This window comes from Anomaloglossus baeobatrachus, chromosome 3 (genome assembly GCF_048569485.1).
Source record: "Anomaloglossus baeobatrachus isolate aAnoBae1 chromosome 3, aAnoBae1.hap1, whole genome shotgun sequence".
NCBI lineage: Eukaryota > Metazoa > Chordata > Amphibia > Anura > Aromobatidae > Anomaloglossus > Anomaloglossus baeobatrachus.
The window spans coordinates 386,977,410-386,994,347 of record NC_134355.1 but is presented as its reverse complement, the minus strand read 5'-3'; positions in this window follow the sequence as shown (position 1 = coordinate 386,994,347).

Sequence of the window (16,938 nt, the reverse complement as noted above, 5' to 3'; positions counted from 1 at the left end):
TTAACAAGTTTGGCATCCACCGCCTCGCCTCCACTGTGTTTTTTAAATAGTTCCACCAATTGGGCATAGCCCTCTTGTTTTTTTATTCTGTCCGAATAATCTGCTGATTTGATTTTCCACAGGCAGGGCAGTGATTGATACAACTCCAAAAGCTCGCGCACGAACTCTTGGTTGTTGTAATAAGACATCTGAAATAAAGAATGCAAAAATTATATGTAAACATAAGAGAAGTTACAATAAACCAATCACAATTTTTGGTTATGGTGTGGCAGAGACTAAAATGGCCGCCCCCTGTTCTATGTGTGGCAGAGACACAAAATGGCGGCTGTAGCTGAGAGACAAAAGAGCCAGCGATGCTAGGTTAAGGACACATTACAAACGGCACTATGGATGTACGCACATGAGACCCCCTGTAAAAGGCATTATGTACACAGATAAAAGCCAGCCACTTTAACCCCTTAACGACCCATGACGTACTAGATACGTCATGGATCGTGTCCTGGTAAGCCCCGCCCCCTGCCGCCGGCGGGCGGCGGCAAGACGCGCACATATCAGCTGTTATCAACAGCTGATATGTGTGCCTGCTAGCCGCGGGTGGAATCGCTTCCACCCGCGGCCATTAACCCCTTACATTTCGCTGCCAAAGTCTTGGCAGCGATATGTATATGGGCGCCGCCATGACAGTGACTTACCCCGCCCCCGCCGGAAGTCACGTGACATGATCACGTGACTTTCGGCGGTTGCCATGGTAGCACAGGGTCATGTGATGACGCCTGTGGCTAACATGAGTCACTTCCTCTCAATGCCGGAATACAGCCGGCATTGAAAGTGAAGCAGCAAATCTGCAGTTCTCAGCTCTGTAGCTGAGATCTGCAGATTGTGCAAAGCGATCGGATTGCTGATCGCAATAGCCCCCTAGGGGGACTAGTAAAATAAAAAAAAAAAAGTAAAAAAAAAGTTTTAAAAAATTAAAAAAACCTAAAAGTTCAAATCACCCCCCTTTCACCCCATTGAAAATTAAAGGGTTAAAAAAATAAAAAATACACACATATTTGGTATCGCCGCGTTCAGAAATGCCCGATCAAAATATAAAATCAATGAATCTGATCAGTAAACGGCGTAGCGGCAAAAAAATTCCAAACGCCAAAATTACGTTTTTTGGTTGCCGCAAATTTTGCGCAAAATGCAATAATAGGCGATCAAAACGTAGCATCTGCGCAAAAATGGTACCGTTAAGAACGTCAGGTCAAGACGCAAAAAATAAGCCATCACAGCCTCAGATCCTGAAAAATGAGAACGCTACGGGTTTTGGAAAATGGCGCAAAACGTGCGCCACGTTTTTCAGACAAGCTTGTGAATTTTTTTTAACCCCTTAGAGACAAGTAAACCTATACATGTTTGGTGTCTATAAACTCGCACCGACCTGAGGCATCATACCCACACATCAGTTGTACCATATAGTGAACACGGTGAATAAAATATCCCAAAAACTATTGTACAATCCCACTTTTTTTGCAATTTTTCCGCACTTGGAATTTTTTTGCCGTTTTCCAGTACACTATATGGTAAAACTTATGGTTTCATTTAAAAGTACAACTCGTCCCGCAAAAAACAAGCCCTCATATGGCAAGATTGATGGAAAAATAAAAAAGTTACGCCTCTCGGAAGAAGGGGAGCAAAAAACAAAAACGGAAAGTGCCTGGGGGCTGAAGGGGTTAATTAACTCACATAATAAATACTAATATGTTATAATAGCAAGAACATTAAATAAAATTGAGACCCCCCCCAAATAAGGACCTACCGTTTCAAAGAGGTGTATAGCCGTCTATCAGTGAAGAATCCTGGTGGAATCGCAAATTCGATCTCACCGTAAACACTCGGGAACGCAGGAGGGATGAATCCGGGTGCAGATGCGGCTTCGATCCGAAAAAAACCAACCAAGCGACCGGGTAGAAAGGACGAATGAATCAGGGTGGCGTCGCAGGTTCTATTCTCAAAGCAAGGCTCAAAAGAAGTGACAAAGGGTTATGCGATACAAAATTTAACTGCTAGAGACGCCCCCTGCCTGCCCAATCAGAACGCAGTATTGGCCGCCAATCAGAGTGGAGGGGTGTGGAAAAGGCGACGCCCGCCCGGCCGCCCAATCAGAACACAGTATTGGCCACCAATCATAGTGGAGGGGGTATGGAAAAGGCGACGCAAATGCACGCCTACGTGGCTCACTGCGTTTCACTACGCCATTAATTGAGATCGGAATCGTTAACACAGTTGCTGTGTGACAGGGTCCCTACAATTTGCAAGATCGTTATACAGGACACATGCTCGTTCCTAAAGTCGTTATGTGTGACACCTCACATACGATTTCAACAATGACTCAGCAACAATTCAGGAAGTGTGACGTAGTAGCGATCTCGTTCACGATCTCGTTATGTGTGACTGGACCTTTAGTTAAAAACTGACACCTGTTCTGTGTTTTGGAGACACTCCTGATTTTAGTACAGAAATTCTAATCAAATATACTGACATGTGAATGAGGCCTACGCTGATTCCTTTGTATTTAGTAATTGACTTTTGTTAAAAAAACAAAACAAAACAAAAGCTTGTTATCTGTGATTAGGGCATTGATAGAAATTCCAATGTAAATTCTAGGCAGACAAGGTGTAACATTATAGGGCAATGAAGTCAGTACAAGCCTCCAGGCTGCTTGCCAATTAGAGACTTCTCAATATGCAGAAATTCCAGTGACAGTTATTACTTTTACCCTTTTCCCAATCTGGCGATTTTTCAGGTTTTTTGCACCTGTTGTTTTTTTCCTCTTCCAAATTCCCTTTTTTTTTTTTTTCTTCTGTTGACATAGCCATGTAAGGGATTAATTTGTGGGGCAGGTTGTAGTTTTGAATTACACTAGTCATTTTACTATGAAATATACTGCAAAATGGAGAAAAATTCCAAATATGATAAAACCCAGTGTGTTTTGGATTTTCCTTTTATGACACTCATTGTGCTGTAAAAACAAACATTTTCATTTCTACGCTGATAGACCGTATGAGGGCTTGCTTTTTACGTGGCAAGAAGACATTTTTATTGGTACAGTTTTGGGGTATATATAATGTATTGATCACATCTTAAAAAAAAAATATATATATATATATATATATATATATATATATATATATATATATATATATATATATATGAGAAAAAATTCCAGCCGCACACTGTGAAAAGCCAAAATAAATTCTACCTTATAACATAAATGGAGGTATTTAGAATATTATAATGGCCATTGTAATACCAGTCCAGCGCCCCTTCACGGCACCCTCCTTTGCTGGGTCCTACACTACACTGCATCTTCTCTGGGTTTTAAAAACCTACAGGATCAGCTGGTGAACAAAAAGGAGGCTAATGAAGCAGCCAGGAGCTGGGGTGCATATCCAGCAAACAGAGCACCACTCCCTGTTATATACATTATACAATAGAAAAAAACAGAATGAAATAGGGGTACGATAGATATATATATATATATATATATATATATATATATATATATATATATATATATATTATATATATTTTTTTTTTTTTTTTACAAAGTTGCAGTGACCAGAAACAAAGAAGCAAAAAAAAAATGCAATTCTGGCGTTTCTATTTTTCCCTCTACAGTGCTTACCAATCGGGATAGTTTTATATTTTGATTTGATCTGGATGCAGCAATTCCACATTTCTTTTTCTTTTGTTTTGTTTTTTTTTATTTTATGTTACAGGTGTAAAAAGGGATATGTCACTCTTTTGTTCATATTTTAAAAACTTCTTTATTTCTTAATAGAATTAAGCTATGTTCACACGTGTTTTGCATCATTTTTTCATGAGTTTTATGTGAATTAAAAGCTGCTTTTTACAGTACCAGCAAAACTTATAAGATTTCAGAAATCTCATGCACACGGACATAAACTGTTTTTTTTTTTTTCTTTTCCTCACTGAAATGGAAACTGCTATGTTTTTGAAAGAAACGTGCTAATGCTGGAAAGACAAAAGGCGGAAACAGGGTCTTACCCAGGTGGGACCGGATAAGAAAATGACAAGAGATGGCTCACCTGGAGTAGTTGTGATTTGTTACAACCATTGTAGAAGACATATAGTATATACAATGGCTGCTGCAGTCCCCGTCTAAAATAACCAAGCATGGAGAGGAAAGAAAGGGGTTAAATCCACACAGCCTTACAAATAAAGGCTGAAGATAAAGAAAGTAATTTTATTTCTCTGCACATTTCGGAGCCACAGCTCCTTCATCAGGAAGAATCAGATGTACCTGTATATTTGTATCTGTCAACATAGATGTGCCTGTGCAGGGCACTGCGGCCGATACCGCTGCCCCTGACTGCTGAGCCCCTCGCTATATTCTCCCATGGTGACCTCTCCCTCCTCCCCACTGTGCAATGCCCCCGCTGCCCCCCTTCCCTGCTGGGACCTCCTCCAGGGCATATAAGTAGCTTCCGGAGTCCCTCCTTTCTCTTACCACAATCTGCCCTCAGGGTGAGTATCACCCTCCCTCCCTCCCTTAAGAAGGTTTTGTTACAAATTCGGAAGTCACACAGGGATTTGGAGAGCCAACCTGCCACGGACAGCCGTAGGCATCGGGCCTCCTCCCTCAGGCTTAAGGCGTGTGCCTGTGTTTAAGGCTAGGGCCCCACTTTGAGTTTCCACCTGCGTTTTAGGTGCTTTTTAGATCCGTTTTGAGAAGCACCTTTTTCATGCCAAAAGGCATGCGTTTTGATTTACCAGCAAAGTCTATGGAAAAAGTGGATTTCCTGACCCCACTTTGCGTTTCTAAACACTGCGTTTAATTTGTATATTTTGTGGCAAAAACCATGCGTTCAAAGAAGCAACATGTCAATTGTTTTTGCCATTTTGGGTACGTTTAGCTAACATTGAAGTCAATGAGAAAAGGCAAAAACCAAGATTCCTACAAATTCCAGCGTTTTACCTGCTTTTTCAGTGCTGAAAACATGCGTTTTGGACTACAAAAACGCATGCTTTTTGGACATCAAAATAATGCTTTCATATGTCCCTTTACACACACACATAGTCCGACAATTAAAAATAAGAAATGTATTAAATTAGTGCTATTTTTCCATTAAATATCATATTACCTCTATAATTTCATTAAAATAATTTATTTCCATTATTTTTCACAAAAATATAGATTTGTTTCTTTTTTTCCAATTTTTTTCATTGAGTTTGACTATTTAAACTTTATTTATCAGTGTATAGATGTTCAAAATGCATCTATCAAAACGCAGGTGGAAAAGCACGTAAAAAGCGCTGAAAACGCATCTAAAACGCGGTAAATACGCATGCGTTTTCAGTGCTAAATTTCTGAAAAAGGCAACTTTGGTCAAATCAATTAAGCCCAAAACGTGCGTTCTGAACTGCAAGTAGGAGAATGCAAAGTGGGGCCCTAACCTAAAAGTTTTGTTTCAAGTTCAAAAGTCAGACGGTGGAAGAGGGATTTGGAGAGCCAACCTGTCACGGACGGCCGTAGGCATCGGGCCTCCTCCCTCAGGTTTAAGGCGGATTTGTGCCTGTGGTTAAAGCTGTGGCCAAAATATCAAGCAACCCCCTTTTTTATAGCAACATTGAATGGTGTTATGTGGATACCTTCAATAAAGTATAAAAGAAAGATAATCCATGTGTGGTCTCCTTCATTGTGCGGTGGGAAGGGGGAATCGGTGGGTGGGTCTCGGCAGTCTAGTTCTTTCAGTGGTTTTGCAGCTTTTGTTGTACTATTGAACGCAATGAGAGTGTAAACTTTTTTTTTTGCTGTGGTTTGTGATGCATTTTGTGGTGAATGAAACCAACTTTATTTAAACATGTACTGTAGAGAAATAAAACGCCAATAATGCAGCTTAAGGCTACATGCCCACGCTGCAGTTTTTGTTGCTTTTTTGGTGCAGTTTTGTCAGAAAATTCTGACTTTTGACTTCCCAGCAAAGTCTGAGAATTCAGATTTGCTGTGCACATGTTGCATTTTTTTGTCTACAGTTTATTTGTCCCAAACGTCTGACAAAAATTATGCAGCATGTTAATTCTTCTTGCTTTTTGTCGCAGTTTTGTCACACTTTCTATACTGACAAACACATGAAGTCAGAATTGACAAAAACGCAACAAAAAGGTCATGTGCGCACATTGCAGGGTTTTTTTTGCTTTTCTGCAGCGTTTTAAGCTGCAGCGTCACATTTTCAAAATGCATGCATTCGACTTCCCCAGCAAAGTCTATGTTAATCATGCAAAATCCGTGCGCACGATGCTTTTTTAAACGCAGCGTTTTGAGTGTCAAAAATTTGACAACATCTCTGCGTTTGAAAAAGCCGGCCGTTCATTATTCAATCTCGTATTCCCTGCTTTACCTGCCCACCGGCACCTATGATTGGTTGCAGTCAGGCACGCCCCCACGCTGAGTGACAGCTGTCTCACTGCAACCAATCACAGCAGCCGGTGGGCGTGTCTATGCTGTGCAGTAAAATAAATAAATAAATAATTTAAAAAAAACGGCGTGCGGTCCCCCCCAATTTTAATACCAGCCAGATAAAGCCATACGACTGAAGACTGGTATTCTCAGGATGGGGAGCTCAACGTTATGGGGAGCCCCCCAACCTAACAATATCAGCCAGCAGCCGCCCAGAATGGCCGCTTCTATTAGATGCGACTGTTCTGGGACTGCACCCGGCTCTTCCCGATTTGCCCTGGTGCGTTGTCAATCGGGGTAATAAGGAGTTAATGGCAGCCCATAGCTGCCACTAAATCCTAGATTAATCATTGCAGGCGTCTATGAGACACCCCCAATGATTAACCTGTAAATTAAAGTTAATAAACACACACAGTGAAAAAATCCTTTATTTGAAATAATAAACAATAACAAAGACCCTCGTTCACCACTTTATTAAGTACGCAAAAAACCCATCCTTGTCCGACGTAATCCATGGAGGTCCCGCGTCGCTTCCAGCTCTGCTACATGAAGGTGACAGGAGCTGCAGAAGAACCCTGCCGTTCCTGACAGCTCCACGCAGCAACTGAGGTGAGCCGCGCGATCAGCTGATGTCAGTCAGGTAACTCGTGGCCACCACTGGATCCTCCAACAGTGACAGCAAGTCGCCCGAGTGACAGCGATGAAGTCACAGGTGAGTTGCGGTCACGGGGGGAGGATCCAGCTGGCCGCGGGTAACCTGAGTGACAGAAGCGCTAATCACGCTGCTCAATTCAGTCACTCAGGGGATTAGCAGTCACCGGTCAGTCCTTCACGGGTGACCGCTAATCAGGACGCGACACAGACAGAGCTGGGGCATGACAATGAAGTCGGGTGAAGTTCACCCGAGTTCATTCTGATCGAGCGGCTCTGTCTGTGTCTGCTGTCATCTGCCATTCAGCTCTGCTACATGGCTGTCTGTGGCTGCTGTCAGCGGCCATGTAGCAGAGCTGAATGGCAGATGACAGCTGCTGAGAAAAAAAAAGGATCACACACACCGATTTTACTCGCATAGATGTGTTTCCAGCCTTAGGCCCGTTTCACACGTCAGTGAAAAACACTGACGTTTTTCACTGGCGTGTAAAACACGCACATGTCCCTGCGTGTGCCGTGAATCACGGCACACGTGGGTTGTCTAAGTGCAATCCGGGCTCCGTTCTCCGTGGCCCGTGATTGCACTTAATAATCAACTCACCTGCGCCCGCTCCCGCACTCCATGGTGCTGATCGCTCACGCGGTGCAGCATCCGGCCGGCGCTGACCCCCGCAGCAGCTGCTTCCGGGTCGGCTGTGTCGCGCATCATGAATATGCGCGACAATAATGAGCTGGCTCAGAAGCAGCAAGGAGAACGGGCTGCAGAGGACATCGCTGGACGCCGGGTGAGTTAAAATGTATTTTATTTTAAAAGCACGTTTTTTTCTGGCACGTGTTTCACGGACCACACCACTGCGTGGTCCGTGGGACATCAGTGATGCCAGAAAAAAATGGACATGTCTCCGTGCGGCAATCACGCACACGCGGGTACGCCGCACGGAGACACGTGCAATGAAAAATCACTGATGTGTGAGCAGACCCATTCATTATAATGGGTCTGCGTATGTCAGTGATTCTGGTATGTTTAAAAAAAAGCACAAACGTACCAGAATCACTGACGTGTGAAAGAGGCCTTACTCTGAGTTTATAACTCTGGAACGCTTGAACAGATCTCAGTGGTTCTGAGATTTGTTTTTTCGCGACATATTGTACTTAATGTTAGCAGTAAACTTAGAACAAAATGTTTTCCTTTTAATTGTGAAAAAAACTGAATTTTGGCTAAAAATGAGAAAAGTTTGCAGTTTTTAAACTTTCAATTAATATGCCCCTAAACCAGAGTTATATCACAGGAAATTGATCATAAATATAATTTACCACATCTCTACTTTATATTAGCATAATCTTTGAAACATTTTTTTTGTTAGGAAGTTAGAATTGTTCAAAGTTCATCAGCAATTTCTCATTTTTACAGCAAAATTTACATAACCGTTTATTTTAGGGACCACATCACATTTGAAGTGACTTTGAGAGGCCTATTTGACAAAAAAATATCCAAAAGTGACACTATTATAAAAACTGCACATCTCAAAGTGCTCAAAACCACATCCAAGAAGTTTATTAACCCTTCAGATGCTTTACAGGAACTAAAGCAATGTATAAAGAAAATGTGAAAATTTAATTTTATGGGTTTTTTTTCCTTTAAAAAATGGTACTTTATTTAGAAATTTTACATTTTCACCAAAGTAAGAGGAGAAAATGGACTCCATAATTTTTTGTGCAATTTCTCCTAAGTACGCTGGTAATCCATATGTGGTTGGAAAACTACTATAATGGCTCACAGCAGGGCTCCGGAGGGAAGGAACGCCATTTGACTTTTCAAACACAAAATTGGCTGGAATCATTAGCGCATGCCATGTCGCATTTGGAGAGCCCCTGATGTGCTTAAGCAGTGGAGCTCCCCACAAATGACCCCATTTTAGAGAATAGACCACTCAAGGAAGATGTCTAGACATGTGCTGAGCACCTTGAACCCACGGGTGCTTCACAGTTTTGCCGTGAAAATAAAAAAATAACATTTCCCCACAAAAATATTTTTGAGCTCAAAATTGTTTTATTTTCACAAGGGTAACATGAGAAAATGGAACCCATGATGTGTTGTGCAATTTCTCCTCAGTACGCTGATACCCCATATGTGGTGGAAACCTGCTATTGGGCTCACAGCAGGACTGGAAGGGAAGGAGCGCCTTTTGAATATTCAAACACAAAATTGGCTGGGATCTTTAGCACATGTCATGTCGCATTTGAAGAGCCCCTGATGTGACTAAACAGTGGAGCCCCCCTACAATTGACCCCATTTTGGGGAAAAAAAAACACTCAAGGTACTTTTCAAGACATGTGGTGAGCACCTTAAACCCACGGGTGCTTCACAGTTTTGTTGTGAAAATAAAAATAAATTACACTTTCTCCACAAAAATGTTCTTTGAGCTCGAAATGTTTTATTTTCACAAGGGTAACAGAAGAAAATAGATCCCATAATTTGTGGTGCAATTTCCCCTGAATACACTGATCTCTCATATGTGGTGGAAAACTACTGTTTGGACACACTGCAGAATTCCAAAAGGATGGAGGGACATTTTGGAGCGCAGACTGATTCAATAATCTGTGAATGTCATGTCTAGTTAGAAGAGCTCCTAAGGGTAAGTTCACACAGTGCGTTTTGCGCGGCGTTTTTCGAGTGCGTTTTTGCTCTCAAAACTGCATGACTTTGCTTCCCCAGCAAAGTCAATAAGTTTTCATTTTTGCTGTCCGCACACAACTTTTTTTTTAAGCTGCGCTTTTGAGCTTAAAAAAAATGGACATGTCAATTCTTTCCTGCGTTTTCCCCCCATGCAATGCATTGGAAAAATGCAGAAAAAAACGCAGAGATCAAAAACGCAGCCAAAAACGCACCAAATCACGGTAAAAACGCATGCGTTTTTTGCCGCTTTTTTTGACGCGGGTGCGTTTGTGCGTTTTTAGCGGCCATAAATGCACAAAAACGCAGCGTCAAAAAAACACAGCGTGTGCACATAGCCTTATAATGTGCCTAAACTGCCTGAAACCTTGAAATCGCTGCAATTGGCTGTTCAGAATTAAACAGCCAATCACAGCGATTGTCATTGCGGGGGAGGGGTGACAAAACCCTCGTGGCATGCAGTGTAGGTGCTGGGCTGACAGAATCAGCAGGTACTTTCATGTGATTGCCATCACCTCAGCCGCAACGATGCATGAACTCATGGCGTACTAGGTATGTCATCCGTCATTAAGGGACAACTAATCATGATGTACCCAGTATGTAAAATGTCATGTAGAGGTTAAATCTATTCTGTATAGCATTACTGCAGTTTAAATTTCATATACTCTATGTTTGCATATTATTAGCTCTTATAGAGTGCTGCTATTTTCTTTTGCTTGTATTTTGTTTGTGGACGTTTAACATTTGGATTTTTGGGGGACAGATTTTGCTGGTTTTCTTTTTTGTGGGCAGTCATGGCACCTTTACAGGGCCCTTGGGCTACCAGTAACGTGGAACCCCCTATATTTCTGCTAACAGAGGGCGGACCAGAGTGGGGACTTGTATTTTTGTGGGTTGAGCTGAATGCTATTTGGTGGCTACTTGGGTACAGAACATTTTGGATCAGTTCACATTTATCTTGTGCTCTGTGCTGAGCACTTGCATCAGGCTTTCCGTTTACATCTCTGAAATGTGTGATTCAAGTGAAACCCCTGACGGATACATTCACTAGTGAGGCAGCAGAATTACTAGAGACTCTGTTTGATGTCTGATCAGCAGTGTCCATCTTTTCTAAGGTGCACAAAACTGTTGTTGACCGCGCTTTTGTGCATGCCTAAAAAGATGCATAAAAAGATGGACACTGCTGCACCACAGGCCAGACAGAAGTTCAGTGACTCTGCCTCATTAAAGTGAAGTTTCTTTGGGAATTTTGTCTGAATCACGTTTTTCAGGGATGTGCACGTAATTCCCGCTGTAAGCGCTCAGCATAGAGCGCAGGATAAATATGAGCCATGCCATACTGCGATCTTTGGGAGGCAGAATGAATAAATCAAATGAACAGTAGTTAAGAATTGGCTTTATTACTATTTTTTTATGCCATTCACCCTGCGGTATAAGTGTTTGGGCGGCTTTATTTCTTAGGTCAGTATGATTACAGCAGTACCATGTTTTTGTAGGTTTGGCTGGTATCACGCTAAAAAACCTCTTTTCATACAAAACTAGCTGTAGTACCCGGGTGTTGCCCGGGATAGTAACTGTCTCTCTCCCAGTCTCTCTCTGTGTGTGTGTGTGTGTGTGTCTGTCTGTCTGTCTCTTTCCTTGTCTGTCTGTATCTATGTCTGTTTCCATCTCTGTCTGTATTTGTATCAGTCTGTCTCCATCTCTGTCTCTGTCTCTCTCTATCTCTGTCTCTATGTGTGTGTCTGTCTGTCTCTCTCTTTCTCCGCCTGTCTCTTTCCCCTTCTGTCTTTGGCTGTCTCTTTTTCCCGGTCTGTCTCCCCACCGACATCATATTACCTCACACATAAGCTTCTTACACTAACAGTTTATTTTGTTCCTATAGCAACCACTGACAGTTGGTATTAATAACCTATAGCTCCCACCTCCATTCAGTTTAATGGAAGCAGGATTTTTGGAGAGTAACTGTAAAGTGCGGGGTTAAATTTTCCCGCCCAAACATAGTCTATGAAGTTCCCTGAGTCCCATGGAGTGTCTGTGCAAAATTTTGTGATTGTAAATGCGACGGTGCAGATTCCTTTAGCGGGGACACACCCACACACACACACACACACAAACACACACACACACACACAGCTTTATATATTAGATAAAGGTTTTTTCCTATCACCAAATTTTAAAGGCTATAGTTTTTTTTTTTTTTATTATTTTTCTTCTGACAGTTGTGAGTGCTTGTTTTTTTTGAGGGATGAGTTGGAGTTTTATAGGTGCCATTTCGGGCCACATTAATATTTGATCGCTTTCTGTTCCACTTTTTGTGAGACAGAATCAAGAAGAAACAGCAATTGTAGGGGTGGTCATGTCATGATGCTCCTTAAATTAGGAGGTTGGCTGTAGCTGTGCTGTGTAGCTGTGCTACAGGCAACATCCTAATTTAAGGAGCATCATCATGATCCAAAGTTCTATGCCCTCAGACACACCAAGAGGAACTTATCCTTGCAATGTAAAGAGCTGCAAAACCTGTACTCATGTAGAGACCAAAGACCGGATACAGATCCCTAACACACAGAAGGACTATAAAATTCCTGGGACATTCACATGTTCCTCTTGCAACGTGATGTACTTAATCCTGTGCACTATATGTCCTATTGGGGGCCTCTATGTTGGAGAAACAGGACAGAGACTGAGAGCAAGGATGAGATCTCACCGCCACACAATTGCAGACAAAAAAATCCATTTACCTTTGGCCAAACATTTCAGTGCTTCAGGACACAACATAAACCATATGAAAGTTGTCATATTAAAAGGCAACTTCAGATCACAGAGCCATTGCAGGGTCTGGGAATACAAATTCATTAAAATGTTTAACTCTGTTGACACAGGACTCATCTTGTCAGGAGGATTTATGGCCCATTACAAAATCTGAGGAGTTTGCTCCAGAGACTTGCTAGACTACTCTGATCCTTCATGGATATTGGGACAATAAAACTCTCATACCACTAATCAAAGCTAATTAAGGATTCACTTTCTAAGCTCAGTGTTTGTTTAGTTAAATGTCTTATTATACCATCCCTCTGCTCTGTTTGTGCATATGTTTGTGTTTCTTCAGATATTTTGTCATACCATGCCTGATGAAGGGACCTGAGATGTCTCGAAAGTGTCAGAGTTCCGGGATTTCCAGTTTTCTTTTGAAAGAGCTTGCCCTTTGTTAACATGGAGTTTTCTGTTCTGTTGCCCTACTTCCTGTCCATCTGTTTAAAAGCCGCCCCCAAGCTTAGTCCAGTGCCTGAGTATACTGCTTCCTGTGTGCTCCTGCCCTGCTGCTCTTGGTTCCTGATTGTTATTTGGATCCTCTTGAAAACCAACCGACGAGACTCCGTCTGCCGTCTTTGGTCGGCACTTCTGCCCGGTTCCTTCCGTTTCATAACCGCTCTGGACTCACATCACGTACGGACATTTTTGGACTATACCTATTGCCTTTTTGTGTCCCGGCTGCTGCGCATTTAGGCCTTCTGGGGTGATTGCCAGACAGTCCCTGTATAGGGGTTCGCTCTTGGTGGTCTCCCTGGGGGAGTCCGGTGCGTGGTCCCGGGAATTCCCTTTCGCTCCGACCCTGGAAGGTATTTCCTGTGTTTATGTTCTACTGTGTTTTTGTTCCGTTTATGTACATATTGTTGGTTGCATATTATAAACGTCTTGCACCAAGAACTCGTCTCTGGTTGTCATTGCCCTAACGCAATCGAAATCCTCAGTACATACAATAGTATTACAGAAAGCTTGCTTTGTAACATCACTTTATTTTATTTTAGTTAGTCATTAAAAGGTATCACAAGATTATAATTTTGTTCCTCTCACTGAGAACATTCAATAATTTTTCAACTGGCTAACACGGTACCAAAACCTTTTCACTTGTAACCAGACATTCATATGTAACAAAGCCTAGGTCTGTATAGGGACTAGGGAAACGGTAAAGGGGTATCTTTTTTATATTTATATGTGGATTTGGCTACATCAGTAAGTGTATAACTATCTGTTCTTAATGATATAGTGTTTGTACAATGTATGTCATTTTTTGTAATAAAGATAAATTGTTTTATAATTAGAAGCTTTGTCATCTGTGAGAAATTGCATGTTGCTTCTGTTAATCAATAAGCTGTGTGATTTCCTCACAGATGTCCCACGGACCACACTATGGTGTGATCCATGAAACACGTACCAGAAAAACATTTTCAACTCCCCTTCTCCAGCGACGCTCTGTGCAGCCTCTGCTATCTGCAGCGCCTGGCTGGCTCATTACTGGTATGCATATTCATCAATACAGCCAGAGCCGACCCGGAAGTAGCTGCAAAGGTGAGAGACGGCGGGGGCCGGATGCTGCAAAGCTGGAGACTTCAGCACCACGGACAGCATTGAAGTGGCCGCAGGTCTGACCACGGCTGAGTTCCCATAATCTGCGCCAACAAAATCCCCACGCTCAGATTTTATGCAAGGGTACATTTCTTTACAGGTAAACATTTCAATAACACACGCAGCTGGCTGAGCAGCACCCATAACCAGGGTTTGCTATCCGGGTCTTTAACTTCAGACACATGGCGCAGAACACAAACAAAACAGCAATGATAAACAAGAATTCTGTCCCTGACTTGCCCTATGGGTTATATTACCAGTCCAAAACACAAGGGCGAGGGCTCCCACGTATCAGGCCTGGACTCCGGGTAAACGACGGCGACTCCAAGGAGCAGAGATGGGGAAATCTTCAGCCCTCTCACCAGAGAACTAGCTTACAGTCTCTTGAAATGGAGGAAGGAGAGGGTCCGGAGGTCCCTTGAGTCCAGGATCACATCTGCAGCAGTTCTGGCAATCCCTCACACGTCAGCGATGAGGGCAGTCCGAGGCAGGTCTGTTCAGGTCCAGCTCCAGTAGCTCAGTGTATTTTTTCCCGCACTTTTTTCCTTGTACAACCAGTGCCTGTGGGAGGGGATCAGATTTTACAGCGTCCGCCCCTCGAGCAATTTCAGCACTTGTCCACAAGGTGGCAGCACCATCCTGTGTAATGTCAGTCTCCATGTCTTTTTCAGTCACAACACAGTCAGAGCTGCTCGCCTCGTTACAGCAGGAACGGGGGCAGGTGAGTTTATCTCCATGTGCAATCACGGAGTACGTATCACGGATTGCACATGGAGAACATACGTGTGCCGTGAATCTCGGCACACGGAGGGAAATAGGCGTTTTTAACACGTCAGTGAAACACGTCTATGTTTTTTTCTGTTGTGAAACAGGCCTTAGCTAAATTAGGTTACTTGCAGGTTTGTTTCAATGTGTGTTTCTTTTACATGCATTTTTATCTCTGCATGTGGATTACATGTGTTTTTAGTGTGTGTTTTTTTTCCATAAATGATTTTTTTAAATTGTAAAACAGGTTAATACAAGATAATAGTAACAACTCAAAATTACAATATTCAAACAAATTAGAGGAATCAGTAGAATGGTATAACCAGTCACGAAAATCTGGCAGTGAGGCCTAAGACAGAAATATTGAAACCAAAAATAATCTTGAGTCTGAAACTAAACAAGAATAAAGGAAAAAAAACACAAAAATGCATGGCCTTACCAAAAGGCAAGCTGAGAAAAAAGGTAGAGATAAAGAAGTAAGAGAACAAAGAACATGAGAAAAGTGAAGATCAAAAGGGAAAGATGGATATGAGAGGAATTGAGCCAGATGTTAGTAGAGGGAAAGGAAGGAAAACTGGAAGAGGGGGAAGGGGGAGGAGGGAGCAATAAACGGGCATAGGGAATCCAGGCGTTCCAAAGTTCAGCCTTAGTGGGAGAGGTTGTCTTACAGAGCCAAAACGCGAATTTAGGGCTATCTTTAAAGGAGGTATACGAGAACCAGGTTCTAGCATATTGACCACAGCTATTTTTGTCTTGTGCAATAAGAGATTCTATTCGTTCCAGACGGTCAAGCTCCAGTATCCACTCCCTGATGGAAAAAACTATTGAGGACTTCCAATGTCTGGGAATTACCATTTGTACTGCAATGAGAAACTATCATAAGATACCCTTCTTTGCAGAGGAAATGGGTCCAGGAAGTAAAGAAAGGAGTGCAGTGCAACCTGAGGTGAAGGGTGGACACGTACACCTGTAACCTGAAAATAGATTTTGAATATTGCTGACCAAAATGGTTGAAGATAATGACAGGACCACAGATAATACTACTACTAATAATATTTATTCATTTATATAGCACCATTAATTCCACAACACTCTACATACATTGGCAACTGCCACCAGATGTGAGACATAGTGTCAATACCCACTCCACACCGCCAGCAAAGATCGGAGACCGCCGGAAAATTTTATGTAATAGGTCTGAACATCTGTACCAGTGAGCCAGAGTTTTGAAGTTTTTCTCATGGGCAGGACAGGACACCGACATCTTATGAGACAGGGTGTAGATTTTTAAGCCATGAGACTCTGTGAAAGTAATATTTAATTCCTTTTGCCAAGCCTCCAAGTAGGACGGCATGCCCTCTGCAGAGACCTCAGACAGTAGATTATATAGTAAAGAAATGGTACAGTGCTGGCCAAAAGTATTGGCACCCCTGCAATTCTGTCAGATAAACTCAGTTTATTCTTCAAAATGATTGCAATCACAAATTCTTTGGTATTATTATCTTCATTTAATTTGTCTTTAATGAAAAACAATTAAAAAAAATTGTCATAAAGCCAAATTGGATATAATTCCACACCAAACATAAAAAAGGGGGTGGACAAAAGTATTGGCACTGTTTGAAAAATCATGTGATGCTTCTCTAATTTGTGTAATTAACAGCCCCTGTAACTTACCCGTGGCACCTAACAGGTGTTGGCAATAACTAAATCAATCATCAGGGGAGTCCAGGTGAAGATTATAGGGTACGACCCATATACATCTTATGTGGCCATATTGTCATGCCCAAAAATACTCGCGCATAAGCGTGCGTCAGGACCAAACTTTTTCAAAAGTGCCTAAATAATAAAAATAACTAAATCACACTTGCAGCCAGTTGACATGGATTAAAGTTGACTCAACCTCTGTCCTGTGTCCTTGTGTGTACCACATTGAGCATGGAGAAAAGAAAGAAGACCAAAGAACTGTCTGAGGACTTGA